We start from the raw sequence: 14,385 nt of genomic DNA on the forward strand, positions 1-14,385 counted from the left end.
TTTTCCTGCCATTCTGGACAGGTGACAAGGCTACTGACTGCCTAAGTTTTCCAGAACATTCTGCTGTAGGCCAGGCCCAGCTAGAACAGAGCAGAATGGCAGACTCTTCATAACATAAAAATAACAGATTCTTTGAATGACATTAGCACCCTGGGCTTCCCTTGTAGCTCAGTTGGTAAAGAATCTGCCTGCAGTACAGGAGACCTGGGTTCGATCCCTGGGTTGGGAAGATGCCCTGGAGAAGGACATGGCAACCCACTCCAGTACACTTGCCTGGAAAATCTCATGGACACAGGATCCTGGTGGGATGTAGTCCATGGGGTCACAAAGAGTCAGGCACAACTGAGCAACTAACACTTACTTACGGAACAACACCTTTAGCACATGATAAAATTGAGCAAGATGTTTTTCTCAAGTGCAGACCATGAGAATGAGGAAGAGGAAACTTATCTCTGAAGAGAGAATAATCTCATATACTAGACATGTACCAGCGGCTGGGCAAATAGCTGATCAGAGGAGTAACTTAGAAGAGAAAGTTACATGGGAATTAGAGTCAAAAACTAGGGTTCAAATGTCAAATTAACCACTTTTTAGTGCTTTGAGCCTAAAGAAGTCTCCCATCTTCTCTAAGCAGCGATTCCTTCACCAGTAAAATTTGACTAATAAAACCAATTGTGAAGATAATTTTTGAGAATTAAATAAGAATATGTCTGATAAGTGTTTAATATAGGGCTTATACATAGTAGATGATAAAAATTTTGAGATAAATCCTGAAAGCATCATGTTAAATTTTTAAAAGTGGTTTACATGTCATATGGACTTTTATTGTCCTTTTTAATTTTTCTATTTTTTTCTGAATATCTGCAGATGACAAAGGACATGCACCAAATGCAAGGTAAAGACAAATAATCAAGCAAACGGGTTTTATGAGAAAAGATGAAAAGGTAAAGGATACACACTCTGTCTTACTGCGTGAATTGCGTGCGATCTCTGTATCCAATTCTGTGCGACCCTAGGGACTGTAGCAGCCCAGGCTTTTCTGTCCATGGGATTCTCCAGCAAGAATATTGGAGAGGGTTGCCATTTCTTCCTCCAAGGGATCTTCCTGACCCAGGGATCGAATCTGCATCTCTCCTGCACTGGTGCGTGGGTTCTTTACCACTAGCACCACCTGGAAAGCCCTATGCTATGGTACATAAGTACTAAATCTACCACTGACCTAATTTATTATCTTGTTAAAAATTATACACCATCACGTACTTGGCAATCAAAATCTATAGTTTTTATTTTGAGAAAAGATACCACTGATGTACAGGTCCTCACAGAAAATCAATTTGCATTTGTACCGTCCTGCTTCAGCGGTAGGTGATAGCGCCCCCTACTGACCAATAGTGTAGAGAAAAACATGCACATCTGGTCACACCTCTAAAAGCTACTAAGAACTGTTCTTGTGGGTCTATAGGTGGGAAGACATCTAGACAGATAAACACATAAATGCAAGTACACACACAAAACCGCTATCTGCATGTATGCACATGCTAGAAAGTTCTCACTTTCACCCCTGCCCCACATGCCTAGGCTTGACAAACGCTGAGTATATGGAGAACCAGTTGATGCAACTGAAAAATATCCTCTTTTTATATACAGCAGGAGTACAATCTAGGTGGACTAATGCAGGTCTTTAATAATAGCTACATTAATCTCCATGCCAGGCACCAAGACAGTATTTGTTTATTTATAAGTTATTTATGTTTAATGCTTAAAGTTTTGAATGCGCAATCTACCATTATAGAAGTACTAGAGATCAATACAATGCATTAGAACTATGTACAATGCACAGGTTTGTATCAAAACCTTTCTACTCTGTAGAGTTTTACAAAACTATCAAACACGAAGCACTTAAGACACCATTTTTTCCCCTTCTGCTACATTAGGAACGTCAATGGGCAGATCATTTCAACTTGCAGCATTCACCCATTTCTAGTATGAAATTAAGTAATTTTCTACTTAAGTAATAAAGCTTATCTACACCATTTTCTTGATTTTGATTCATTGCAGCAAAGGCACTATACATCAGCAGATCCAGACAGTATTTTAATTTCATCGTTATGAGGCACTCATGAATCAGTAATGCCTGCATTGAGTTTAACGATTGTTTCATAGTGTATTATTAGTTCTGTGTCAGACTCTTTAATTCATTGAACTATTCAGTTGATGTTCATTAGATGTCTACTCTGGGCCAGGCAATAATGCTAAGTGCCAGCTATGCAGCAATGAGTCAACGAAGCAAAATCTCTTCCTTCATGGAGATTACATTCTAGTGGGGAGATATGAATGTTCCCATGAAGTCACACCCAGACTCTGAATATTTCAGATAAGTAAAAGTGAGCATTCATCATTTCTTTAATGAAGTTTGGGAATGTGAGTTTTTATTCTCTTATGATTGCCTAGACACTATAGCAGACCTGTTTTTAGTAAGCATGTGGCTCTATTTTAGTTTCTTGTTGATATTTTTAAATGGGTCAAAAATGCTAATAGATACCTTATGAATATCAGATGTTGTGAAATAAAAATGTGAAATTAGTGATGCTCATGATATGTAACTTAGTGGGAGATGTGTGTGTTTGTAGGAGAGCTTATTGCTATTTCTTTAAGACCTTGATCTTTTTCCAGTCTCCCAAAATATAATCCATCTCTATCACTAAATTTACCATTCTCCTCATTTGCAGGGAGTTACAGAGAAACACTAAATAAAGCATGCTTTGAAAAATCCTCATAAGCTTTAAAAGAGCAAGAAAGATCATCAAAACAAAAATACCTGTATACAGACCTAAGTGGGGTTCATGTTTAAGGTTACCTTCTGTTAAAACTCTGTTTTTAAGTTACTCAGATTAAATTTTTGAAGCCAAAAGATAGCCTTTTCAAGAGTGATATGTGAGCATGTTTCTAAGTCAAAATTTGACCAAGGAAGGCAGCTGCTTTACCATTTAGCTCCAGGCTGTATTGATTACGCTGGGCTGAAAAGTGACACTACCCAAGCCCAAGTGCAGGGGACACATGTGATCCAGAGTCTCAGCTACTCTTCATGTTACTAATACAAGCACAATAAGAAATGAGTGGCCTTAACCATTACTATCTCTCCTTATAATAGGGGTTTGTTGAGGTTTTACCCTATAGAATGTGTCCAAGTAGTAAGGAGCAGAGATTGCATTTAGCTAATACACTTTTAAGGATTCTCTCTCATGTCTCTATAAAAATGACCATGAGAGGAAAATAAAGCTACCAAAGAGAATATTTGAGCCAGGTTATGACCAAGTAGTACAGAAGGACAAACACTGGTAAGGTCCAGTGAAGGTAGTTGGAATGTAAACTCTTCTCTGGGCTACTCAGGTGGCGCAACGGTAAAGAATTCGCCTGCCAGTTCAGGAGATGCCAGAGATGTGTGTTGGATCCCTGGGTCAGGAAGATCCCCTGGAGAAAGAAATGGCAACCTGAAGAAAGAAAGAAAGAATTTGCCTGGAGAATCCCACGGACAGAGGAGCCTGGCCTGCTACAGTCCATAGCGTCACAAAGAGTCAGACACGACCGAAGTGACTCGCATACATACCAAAAAAAGGGTATCTAGAAGGATAGCCCTGATGTATCTATTTGCAGGGCAACAGTGAAGAGGCAGACATAGAGAACAGACTTATGTACATGGGGGCAGGAGTTGGAAATAGGAGGGAGAGGGTGGGATGAATGGAGAGAGTAGCATGGAAATACATCCACCGACATATGTAAAATAGATAGCCAGCAGGAATTTGTTGTGTGAATCAGGGAACTCAAACCCGGGCTCTGTGACAACCTAGAGGGGTCGGATGGGGTCGGAGGCGGGAAGGGAGGCTCAAGAGGGAGTGAACATGTGTATACCTATGACTGATCCATGTTGATGTATGGCAGCTCGTTTTTAATGTTAAATACCCTTCCTGCTATTATCCACACATTTCTTTTCTTCTTCCCTCTGCTATTAGTATTCTTGGTTAGTAGAAGGGAAATGATTCAAAACTATTTGCAGCCACCTTCTTTGCTCACTTTGCTTGCTTATTTAGTGGCTTCAGTAGTGTCTGACTCTGCAACCCTATGGACCATGGCCTGCCAGGCTCCTCTGTCCATGGGATTCTCCAACCAAGAATACTGGAGTGGGCTGCCATTCGCTTCTCCAGCTACCTTCTTTAAGCAAGGTGAAATTCAATAGATAAAAGCAAGTTCTTTCTCAGCCTTCAAGAGGCGTAGTGCTCAAGAATAATGCTTAACATAATTGCCATGCGGTTACTCAACTTTTTTTTTTCTTATTTGCAGAAAACTACTGCAATCATTTATTTAATCATATATTTACATTTGTAAAAGTCTGAAATGGTCTTGTAGACAATTTGTAGAATTCTGTATCTTTTCAAGTGTCCGTGTTGATAGTTGGTCTTCTGGAGGAGGAAACAGAGAGCTTTCATAGCCCCGACAACTCAGTTTGGAAGCTTCTTCACACTCTGAGACTTAGAACTCATGAAGAGAAACAGAGGGAAAATTAGAAGTTTGGACCTTGGGGTGTCAGCTTGGCTGCTTCCTTGTATTCTCACCTGGGTCAGTACGAGAAGTTATTCTCCTTAATTGTAATCTTTTAAAAAAAATTATTGGAGTATAGTTGCTTTACTATGTTGTGTTAGTTACTATGCAGCAAGGAGAGTCAGCCACATGTATACATATATACCCTCTTCCTTGGATTTCCTTCCCATTTAGATCATCACAGAATATTGAATAGAGTTCTCTGTGCTATATAGCAGATTCATATTAGTTATCTATTTTATATATAGTATCAATAGTGTAGTCTTAATTTAAAATGCTTCTCAGAAATTACAAAATTAATAGTGTACTTGACAAATATGCTATGTTATTTTTCTCTTGAGTTACTTTTCAAACTTCAATTTTGGGGAGTGAAGACTATATTCATTATATCATTATATATTCACATATTCACCTATATATATTAGTGAATATATTCACTATATTCATATTCATTATACCTTTAACAAATAACCACAAATTAAGTGACTTAAAAATATACACATTTATTATCTTATTCTGCAGGTCACAAGGCCAACACAGTTCTCACTGGGCCAAAATCAAGATGTGAGCAACCTCTAGGGGAAAATCCATTTCCTGCTGTTTCCGGCTTCTAAAGCTGCCTGTGTTTTTGGTTTGTGCTTTTTCCTCCCACTTCGAAACCAGCAACATGGTATCTGACAGTGCATCTGTTGTCACATCTCTGCCTCTGACTCTCCTCTTCTTCCACTTTTAGGAACCTTTGTGATGACATTAGAGCCACCCAGATAGTCTAGGAAAATCTCCTTAATTTAAGCAGCTGATTAGCAACCTTAATTTTCCTGCAACTTCAGTTCCCCCTTTGTCATGTAACCTAATTCACAGGTTTGGGCGCATTAGGACATCCAATGAGAGAATCTTTCTCAGATGCCACTATTTTGCCCACCGCAGAGACAGTAGGTGAGAAGTACTTAAGTAAATTTGATAATATAAAGTCAGTTGATAAATCCACTTAGCAAAACTTGAATTAAAGTTTTCAACTTCACTTCCAGATTATGGGATGATTTAATAGCTCATTTTAAATAGCATGCAGACATGCTTTTAATAATATTCCCTAGAAATTTACTTAAAATTTTTTGAGACTATAATTGACTTTTAAGTTTCTTTTTCTGTCTCACAAATAAGCATATATAAAGATAACAATGTTTAATAATGGAAAATCTTCTGTTCTGCCCTTCTCGCTTTAGCTTCTTCCAATGTATATAGGCTCTGATGAAGAAAAATGATAGGTTTATGGAAGGAAAGAACATTTCCTTCAACAAGCAAGCAAAGAAAAAGAAAAATGGGAGAGAGAAAATGTAGGTTGGAAAGTGTACTTTATAATTCAAAGTTTGGGCCTGGTAGAGTCTCAGTTAGAAGTTTTTATTGTATCATTCATTACTCTGTCATGGTTCAAAGTTTTATTTGCAATTTTTGTGAATAATAATCCCTCATTTTTTTCAATCACAATTTACAAGGCAAAGTGCTAGATTCTAGGATTAGAAAATGGAATAAGGGTGACGGCATAAGGACATATAATTTCAGTGCAGTAAGGAAGTGTGGTAAGACAGATATTTGTGGATTACTAGGGGAGCAATAAGAAATTGTATCTAACACATCCTGGAGAAGAATAGCAAAGACAGATTCAGGAATAACTTCTGAGCAGATAAATGCCTGAGCTGAGTACTAAAGCATAAGAATGTATGGGTAGAAGTGGAACACATGTTCTATGCTCATGGAACACCATGAAGGGGAATGTGAAGAAGCCCCTAGTGTACCAGGAGTTCCAAGCCTCTCATTGTCCCCGTGGTCAGCTTCTCTCCATTCTTCAAGGTACACCTCACAACCCATCCCCTCTGGGATATCATCTCTAACCAGCTTTACATAATCAAACCTCATTACCATAGCGCCCTGTTTACTTCTTTAGTGGTATTTATAACAATCTTTAATTATGTTAATTCATATGTTACAACGTTTCACTTCTTTTTTCCCCTCACTATAATCTAAACTCTACCAGATACTCTCTCATCAGCGCATTTTTCTAAAGTTTTTCATTAATGAAGTATCTGCAGTGATTTTAATGATACTTTCTGGTAAGGTTCAACCTTATTCCTCCTTGTATTTCAGCTGCCCATGAACTGCAAGAAGTGGAACTGGAATAAACCCAGAAAAATGTGAAACTTGCACATGGTCATCCCAATGCAGCAGTGTTCCCACGGAAGATGATTTCCTGGGATTTGGACAAGAGAGAATAGACAAGCTTGGAAATGTCATCCTTTCTCATGACTTTAGAGTAACCAAAATAATTTTTAACAGCATTAATTTTTGGCCTTTAAGTAAATATCTTTCTGATATTTGATTTAGTAATGCAGAACAGTGTATTAAAAAAATTGAAACCATCACATTGCTTGACTACATAAGCAATACATTTGAAAGCATTTATTTCATGGCTACCCAAATATATATATGCTGTTTTCTTTTACAGATCTACTTTTTTTTCTCTCAAAGGACTTTTGAAAAATCACTTCACAATGTCACGTTGAGAGGTAGGTGGCTGTTAGGTGAAGCACATTATCTGGCTAAGTAACTAAATTCATACTGTACCACAGCTTGAGAATCTTCAAAACTATATCTTTGAAAGTGAAAATCTATTCTCTCTGACTTTTGTAGAAAACAGTCAGATATGTATCTTTTAATTTAGAGTTCTACCAAATTACTGGTTATATTAATAACTAAGACATACACACACACACATACTCACACACATGTTTTCTTAGGCTGGAAAAAGGAGTTAGTTGCCTAAGACTAGAGTTTTTATTTTCCATTCTTTCTAGCATCTGGTAGCTTAGAATCATACACACAGCAGGTATATAAAACACACTCGATGAAGACTCAACCATAATGTCCCACTGGGTTCAGAATCCAGCATCTAAATTTATTTTTCAGGTAAAACAAAATGCTTCCTAAACCTAACTTTATGTGAGAGACATTTTCTTTTCACTCTTTTTATTTAGAAAAAAATTTGATAACATTTATATGTAAGAAGCATATATCTTAACCAGACCTTCTTTTGATTAAAAGGGAAACAATAACCCCTTTTATCTTAATATGATGACTTGTCTGCATTAGGTCTAAGAAATAAAAAAACAAACAAACACACAATTATATTTATTTCCAGTGGGACTGGACAAAATCAGAATGATGGAGCATCCAAGCCAAAAACAGTAAACTTCTTAATCAAGATTATCCCTTAAGACTACAGAAAGACTGGGAGGACATTTCATTTGTATTCTCTTCTTCCTGCAGCCCCCCACCATGATTGGTATTATAACTGATCTTCAATTACTAATGTTATTATTGATTTTCAGTGGTGAACTTAATCATTAGTTGTCTTACAAATTGCCATTAGTTCCCTTGCTATATTTAATTTTTAAAATTATTTTCAGTATAATGAATATTTATTTTATTCTTCCTATCACAGCCTTTTCAGATTTACTTCTTTGAAATATTCTCATCTGTAAGTAGCATCCTAGTTATAACCTTAACTGTTATGAATGTTTTCTATCTTGGAACTGTACATATTTATTTCTGTTACAAGATATAACATAAAAAGAACTTTAAAAGAGGTAGAAGTTTTATGAAAGGAATCTCATTATTATTTAATAGTGCTTCCATAAATGTATATAGTATCCCTAAAATATTTATCTGTTTTTTAAAACTTTATCACACCTGATAAATCAACATGGATCCCATAAGAAATATTTCAAGATGACCTGAAAGTTAATGAGTTAGTAAGCTGGGTTCAAAGCTCAAGAAACCCATGAAATGTTATCAGAAACACTTAACTTTTGAATTTGAAAGTCTTGGAAGAGAATTAATTTTATGACAAAAAAAATTAAAATAGAATGCAGTTATAAACATGAGTTTTCATTTGACTTATTTTTATCACCTCAAATCCATACTGTCATTCCACACTTCTTTAAAGCACTGATATTTGATAGCATCAGAGCAAATTAAGCAAGATGATGGCTGGCTGAAGTCATTGGAACAAATGATTTTTGTTAATAAAATATCAGTATCGTTATACATTGTGATTTAGAGGAAATATAAAAATATGACTCCTACTGGTTGTAACATTAATTGCTTAAAATCTTGTCACTGCAAAACTTTTACACACTGTAGAATTTTTAGTTTATACAACTAAATTTTATGGTGATACACCCCTAATATTTAGACCATTATTTAAAATAATTATGTGTTCTTTATGGAAGAATGACTTTGTCTCTAGAAGACAAATGGATAACTCAACCATAAATATGGTGTATATTTTTCTTTCATGATTTTTGTAGATAGCCAAGGTTCAGGGAATGAATATAGTGGAAAAGTGTCTTAGAAATATGATTGAAAATACAAAATTTTTCAAGATATTTTTAAGACTTAAAACACTACACCTGATTGCATATCCATTCATCCCACACTTATCTATTAAGTTAATATTGGCTACCCTCTAGGGATACTTTAGTTAATAAAACATTCTTTTTATATTTACCCTTTCTGTTTGTTACCTGTTTAAGAGTACAGGTAGAAACTTTCTGTGAAACATATTTCGAAATAGTCTTTAAAAGTCTGGTATTGTGTTTTATAAAATTATTTTTATAGCTGTTTCTCTCCCCTCAAATGAGCACCCAGTTACTTGAAAAGATTTAACTACAATAGCAATGAACCCCTCAATTTTTACAGTTTTAAGCCATTTCCCACAAATTTCTGGGACATTAAAAAATATTTTCAAAATGCACATCTCAAAATTTAAAGTATATGGTATTTCATACAGGATTCTTTGTTTTTTATAAGTAATTTTATTGCTGTTTTTTACAACATGTTGACATAGTACTGTTTGCTAATAATTTATTTGAAAGGATGCCTCGTAACGTGGTAAAAGGTGACATGGTGACATTTTAATGTAGATTTTCCTTGTGTTTTTTACTTCATTAAGACGTTTTCTGTGTCTGTAATACAGTTGATTATAACACTGGAATAATCATAGGTTTGATTTCTGTGTGGGTTGCATGGTATAAGTCCCTCATTGGCCTTTAATTGAAGCTACTAATTATCTTTCAAATACTAAAGACAAGATGTTTGATTGGTATCTTAAACCTTGAAAGCCTACTAAAAACAGATGCTGGAGTTATGATGGCCACTATCAAGTTTATATATATTTATAAAGTACCCTATCATTAATATGAATGTCTTAATAAACATTTAAATGTCACAATGCTGTTTCAAATTTTATGCCTGTTTTGTTTTGTTTTCTTTTATCAATAAAGTTGGATGGGTTAATGCCAGCTTAATGATAAAGTTTGTTCTCAGAGTTAATATTTATAACTAAGTACCTAAGTATAGGAGTAGTTAAGCCTAGAGCCTGAATAATTTAAATGGTTGAAGCTTAGAGAACATCCATGGACAAAATGACATTTAAGGGAAAAATCTCAACAGTAGGGCATATCTTTAAATAAAACAACTGAATCATTTTTAAAGCATAATACGTCTATATGCATTTTCAAAAATTATCCACTATAATAGAGAAATTAGGAAATTTTAGCACACAATACAAACTTTCACAGCCTTGAAAAAAGAAACATAAAATTGGAGAAAAGATTTTCACTATTTACAAAATGTGAACAATATTTTGCTTAAAAAAGTAATGATAATAAATATTGTGCTACGACAGTGCATAACTATATCAAAACAGAATACCGTAGTTTCCTCAAGTTATATGGGGTGAGTTACAAAAAAATATGGTATTTCTGTAACACAGAGAGATGCAAAAGCCAGGATTTTGCATGAAAAAAACACAGTCCCAGCTCACTTGTTTGAATTTAGGGAGGGGGCGCAGGATAAATATGCCTTCAGAAAAATTACAGAATCATAGAATCTGAATCATAATGAACTTCAAATGACATCTAATCCATTGACCTTCTTTATTACTGAATCCTTCTCATAACTTCCCAGCCTATTGGCCATTTAAACTTTGTCCGCATGTCTCTTATGATGGAAGAAAATAGCTGAATAGTGCTAAGGAGAAAGTTCAAAGTCTCTGTGAAAAAAAAAAAAAATGATCGTATCTATTTTTATCAGGTCCATGTTATAAACTGTGATATTCCAGCTGCATAGCAAAGAATCCACTACCTGCCTCTCTCTCTCTCTCTCTCTCTCACACACACACACACACACACACACACACAATGTTCCTGAGATGTCTGAGCACAGGGAAAGCGATAATTGCCTATGGGCAAGGAAAATCTGATCCCGTAAAGCATTTTGTAAGGAGAAACTAGAGGATCTTGAAAGGTATTTTGAGGCCTTCTTAAATTATGAGATATATTCTTGGACTTTATTTTTATATCAATCATTCATTAATAAAATCACTGCTTTCAGTGTGGAGTCATAGCTTTTAACCAATCTTATCTTATTCGTTATTTGGATAAAGAAGATAATCTGAGGAAATACCAGAAAGCAAAACAAGGAAAGGAAAACTAGTTTAAGTCCTCAGTTATATTCCTCTGCCTTTTAATATGCATTACCAAATTTCCTACAAAATATCTTAATATATTTATTTTTATTCTATGTGAATATTTACTTTCTCAATGTTGGGATTTTTTTTTCCCATTTATTTTTATTAGTTGGAGGCTAATTACTTTACAATGTTGTAGTGGTTTTTGCCATACATTGACATGAATCAGCCATGGATTTACATGTGTTCCCCATCCTGATCCCCCCTCCCACCTCCCTCCCCATCCCAGCCCTCTGCGTCTTCCCAGTGCACCAGCCCTGAGCACTTGTCTCATGCATCCAACCTGGGCTGGTGATCTGTTTCACACTTGATGGTATACTTGTTTCAATGCTATTCTCTCAGAACATCCCACCCTCACCTTCTCCCACAGAGTCCAAAAGTCTGTTCTGTACATCTGTGTCTCTTTTTCTGTTTTGCATATAGGGTTATTGTTACCATCTTTCTAAATTCCATATATATGCATTAGTACACTGTATTGGTCTTTATCTTTCTGGCTTACTTCACTCTGTATAATGGGCTCCAGTTTCATCCATCTCATTAGAACTGATTCAAAAATTCTTTTTAATGGCTGAGTAATATTCCATGGTGTATATGTACCACAGCTTCCTTATCCATTCGTCTGCTGATGGGCATCTAGGTTGCTTCCATGTCCTGGCAATTATAAACAGTGCCGTGATGAACATTGGGGTACACGTGTCTCTTTCGGATCTGGTTTCCTTGGTGTGTATGCCCAGAAGTGGATTGCTGGGTCATATGGCAGTTCTATTTCCAGTTTTTTAAGGAAATCTCACACTGTTTCCATAGTGGCTGTACTAGTTTGCATTCCCACCAACAGTGTAAGAGGGTTCCCTTTCTCCACACCCTCTCCAGCATTTATTGCTTGTAGACTTTTGGATAGCCCCCATCCTGACTGGCGTGTAATGGTACCTCATTGTGGTTTTGATTTGCATTTCTCTGATAATGAGTGATGTTGAGCATCTTTTCAAGTGTTTGTTAGCCATCTGTATGTCTTCTTTGGAGAAATGTCTGTTTAGTTCTTTGGCCCATTTTTTGATTGGGTCAATTATTTTTCTGGAATTGAGCTGCAGGAGCTGCTTGTATATTTTTGAGATTAATCCTTTGTCTGTTGCTTTGTTTGCTATTATTTTCTCCCATTCTGAAGGCTTTTTCACCTTGTGTATAATTTCCTTTGTTGTGCAAAAGCTTTTCCTGTAAAGTCAGGAACAAGACAAGGGTGCCCACTCTCACCACTACTATTCAACATAGTTTTGGAAGTGTTGGCCACAGCAATCAGAGCAGAAAAAGAAATAAAAGGAATCCAGATAGGAAAAGAAGAAGTAAAACTCTCACTGTTTGCAGACGACATGATCCTCTACATAGAAAACCCTAAAGACTCTACCCGAAAATTACTAGAGCTAATCAGTGAATATAGTAAATTTGCAGGATATAAAATTAACACACAGAAATCCCTTGCATTCCTATACACTAACACTGAGTAAACAGAAAGAGAAATTAAGGAAACAATACCATTCACCATTGCAACAAAAAGAATAAAATACTTAGGAGCATATCTACCTAAAGAAATGAAAGACCTATATATAGAAAACTATAAAACACTGATGAAAGAAATCAAAGAGGACACAAATAGATGGAGAAACATACCGTGTTCATGGATTGGAAGAATCAATATTGTGAAAATGACTATACTACCCAAAACAATCTATAGATTCAATGCAATCCCTATCAAGCTACCAATGGTATTTTTCACAGAACTAGAACAAATAATTTCACAATTTGTATGGAAATACAAAAAAACTCGAATAGCCAAAGTGATCTTGATAAAGAAAAATGGAACTGGAGGAATCATCCTGCCTGACTTCAGGCTCTACTACAAAGCCACAGTCATCAAGACAGTATGGTACTGGCACAAAGACAGAAATATAGATCAATGGAACAGAATAGAAAGCCCAGAGATAAATCCATGAACCTATGGACACCTTATCTCCGACAAAGGAGGCAAGGATATACAATGGAAAAAAGACAACCTCTTTAACAGGTGGTGCTGGGAAAACTGGTCAACCACTTGTAAAAGAATGAAACTAGAACACTTTCTAACACCATACACAAAAATAAACTCAAAATGGATTAAAGATCTAAATGTAAGACCAGAAACTATAAAACTCCTGGAGAACATAGGCAAAACACTCTCTGACATAAATCACAGCAGGATCCTCTATGACCCACCTACCAGAATATTGGAAATAAAAGCAAAAATAAACAAAAGGGGATCTTTTTTTTTTTTTTTTTAATCTGGCGATTTACGGCTTCCCTGGTGGTGCAGTGGTGAGGAATCCACTTGCCAATGCAGGAGAAATGGGTTTGAGCCCTGGTCCAGGAAGATCCCACATGCTGAGGAGAAACTAAGCCCCGTGTGATACGACTATTGAGCCTGTGTTCCAGTGCACAGGCGCAGCAACTGCTGGACTGGCTCACTCTGGGGCCAGTTCTCTGCAACAAGTGAAGCCACTGCAATGAGAAGCCCACACACTGCAACTGGAGTGTGGCCCCGCTGCTATAACTAGAGAAAAGCCCACACAGCGATGAAAACCCTGTGCAGCCAAAACTAAAATAAATAAATGTTTAAAATGCTTATTTACCATATTTATTATGTTACAAAAAAATGCTGCATAAAATGTAACATAATCATAGGAATAATATCTCATCATATTCATAGTTCTATCCACAGCCAAGGAGAGGAGATTACACAGATTTTTTAAATCTTTTTAAAAAGAGAGAGATAGAAGTTCCTGCACTGCAATAAGGACCCAGAACCACCAAAAAAAAAAAAAAAAAATCTGGCCCTACATTAATATCTCTAAAGACATGAGAAGTATTATTTCCTAAGAAACAATGGGATCCCCCAATTGTAAAGCTATTTTACTTAACACAATATGCTTTCTGTTGTTACTCAGACTGCATTCATTCTAATATCAAAATATACTGTTAGAAAGTCTTTGTGACTTTCTAAACTGTAATTGATCACTTTGTGACAAACATTTTCAGAAATTTTAGAATGACTAAAAACTCATGTGAATCCTCAAGACCTAAAGAAAACATTGGATTGCATTGAAATGGCAAACTCTTCAAATTATTTATTACAGATAACCCACCATCGCAGACACATGAGATTAATCATTACTGAC

The 14,385-nt window shown here is 35.9% G+C and overlaps 1 protein-coding gene and 1 long non-coding RNA gene across 4 annotated transcripts in view; both read left to right on the forward strand.

Moving 5' to 3' along the window:
• The window catches only part of LOC122453370, a 69,733-nt gene extending 59,859 nt beyond the window's left edge, over nucleotides 1-9,874 (forward strand). For all 3 annotated transcript variants that reach the window (XR_006273018.1, XR_006273019.1, XR_006273020.1), the window contains exon 3: nucleotides 6,739-9,874. This is a non-coding gene — a long non-coding RNA (uncharacterized LOC122453370). The remainder of the gene's footprint in view (nucleotides 1-6,738) is intronic.
• LOC122453369 (60S ribosomal protein L7-like) overlaps nucleotides 1-14,385 on the forward strand; it is a 683,417-nt gene that overhangs the window by 324,573 nt on the left and 344,459 nt on the right. The window lies entirely within an intron of this gene.

The sequence above is a fragment of the Cervus canadensis genome, chromosome 14 (genome assembly GCF_019320065.1).
Source record: "Cervus canadensis isolate Bull #8, Minnesota chromosome 14, ASM1932006v1, whole genome shotgun sequence".
NCBI classification, from domain to species: Eukaryota; Metazoa; Chordata; class Mammalia; order Artiodactyla; family Cervidae; genus Cervus; species Cervus canadensis.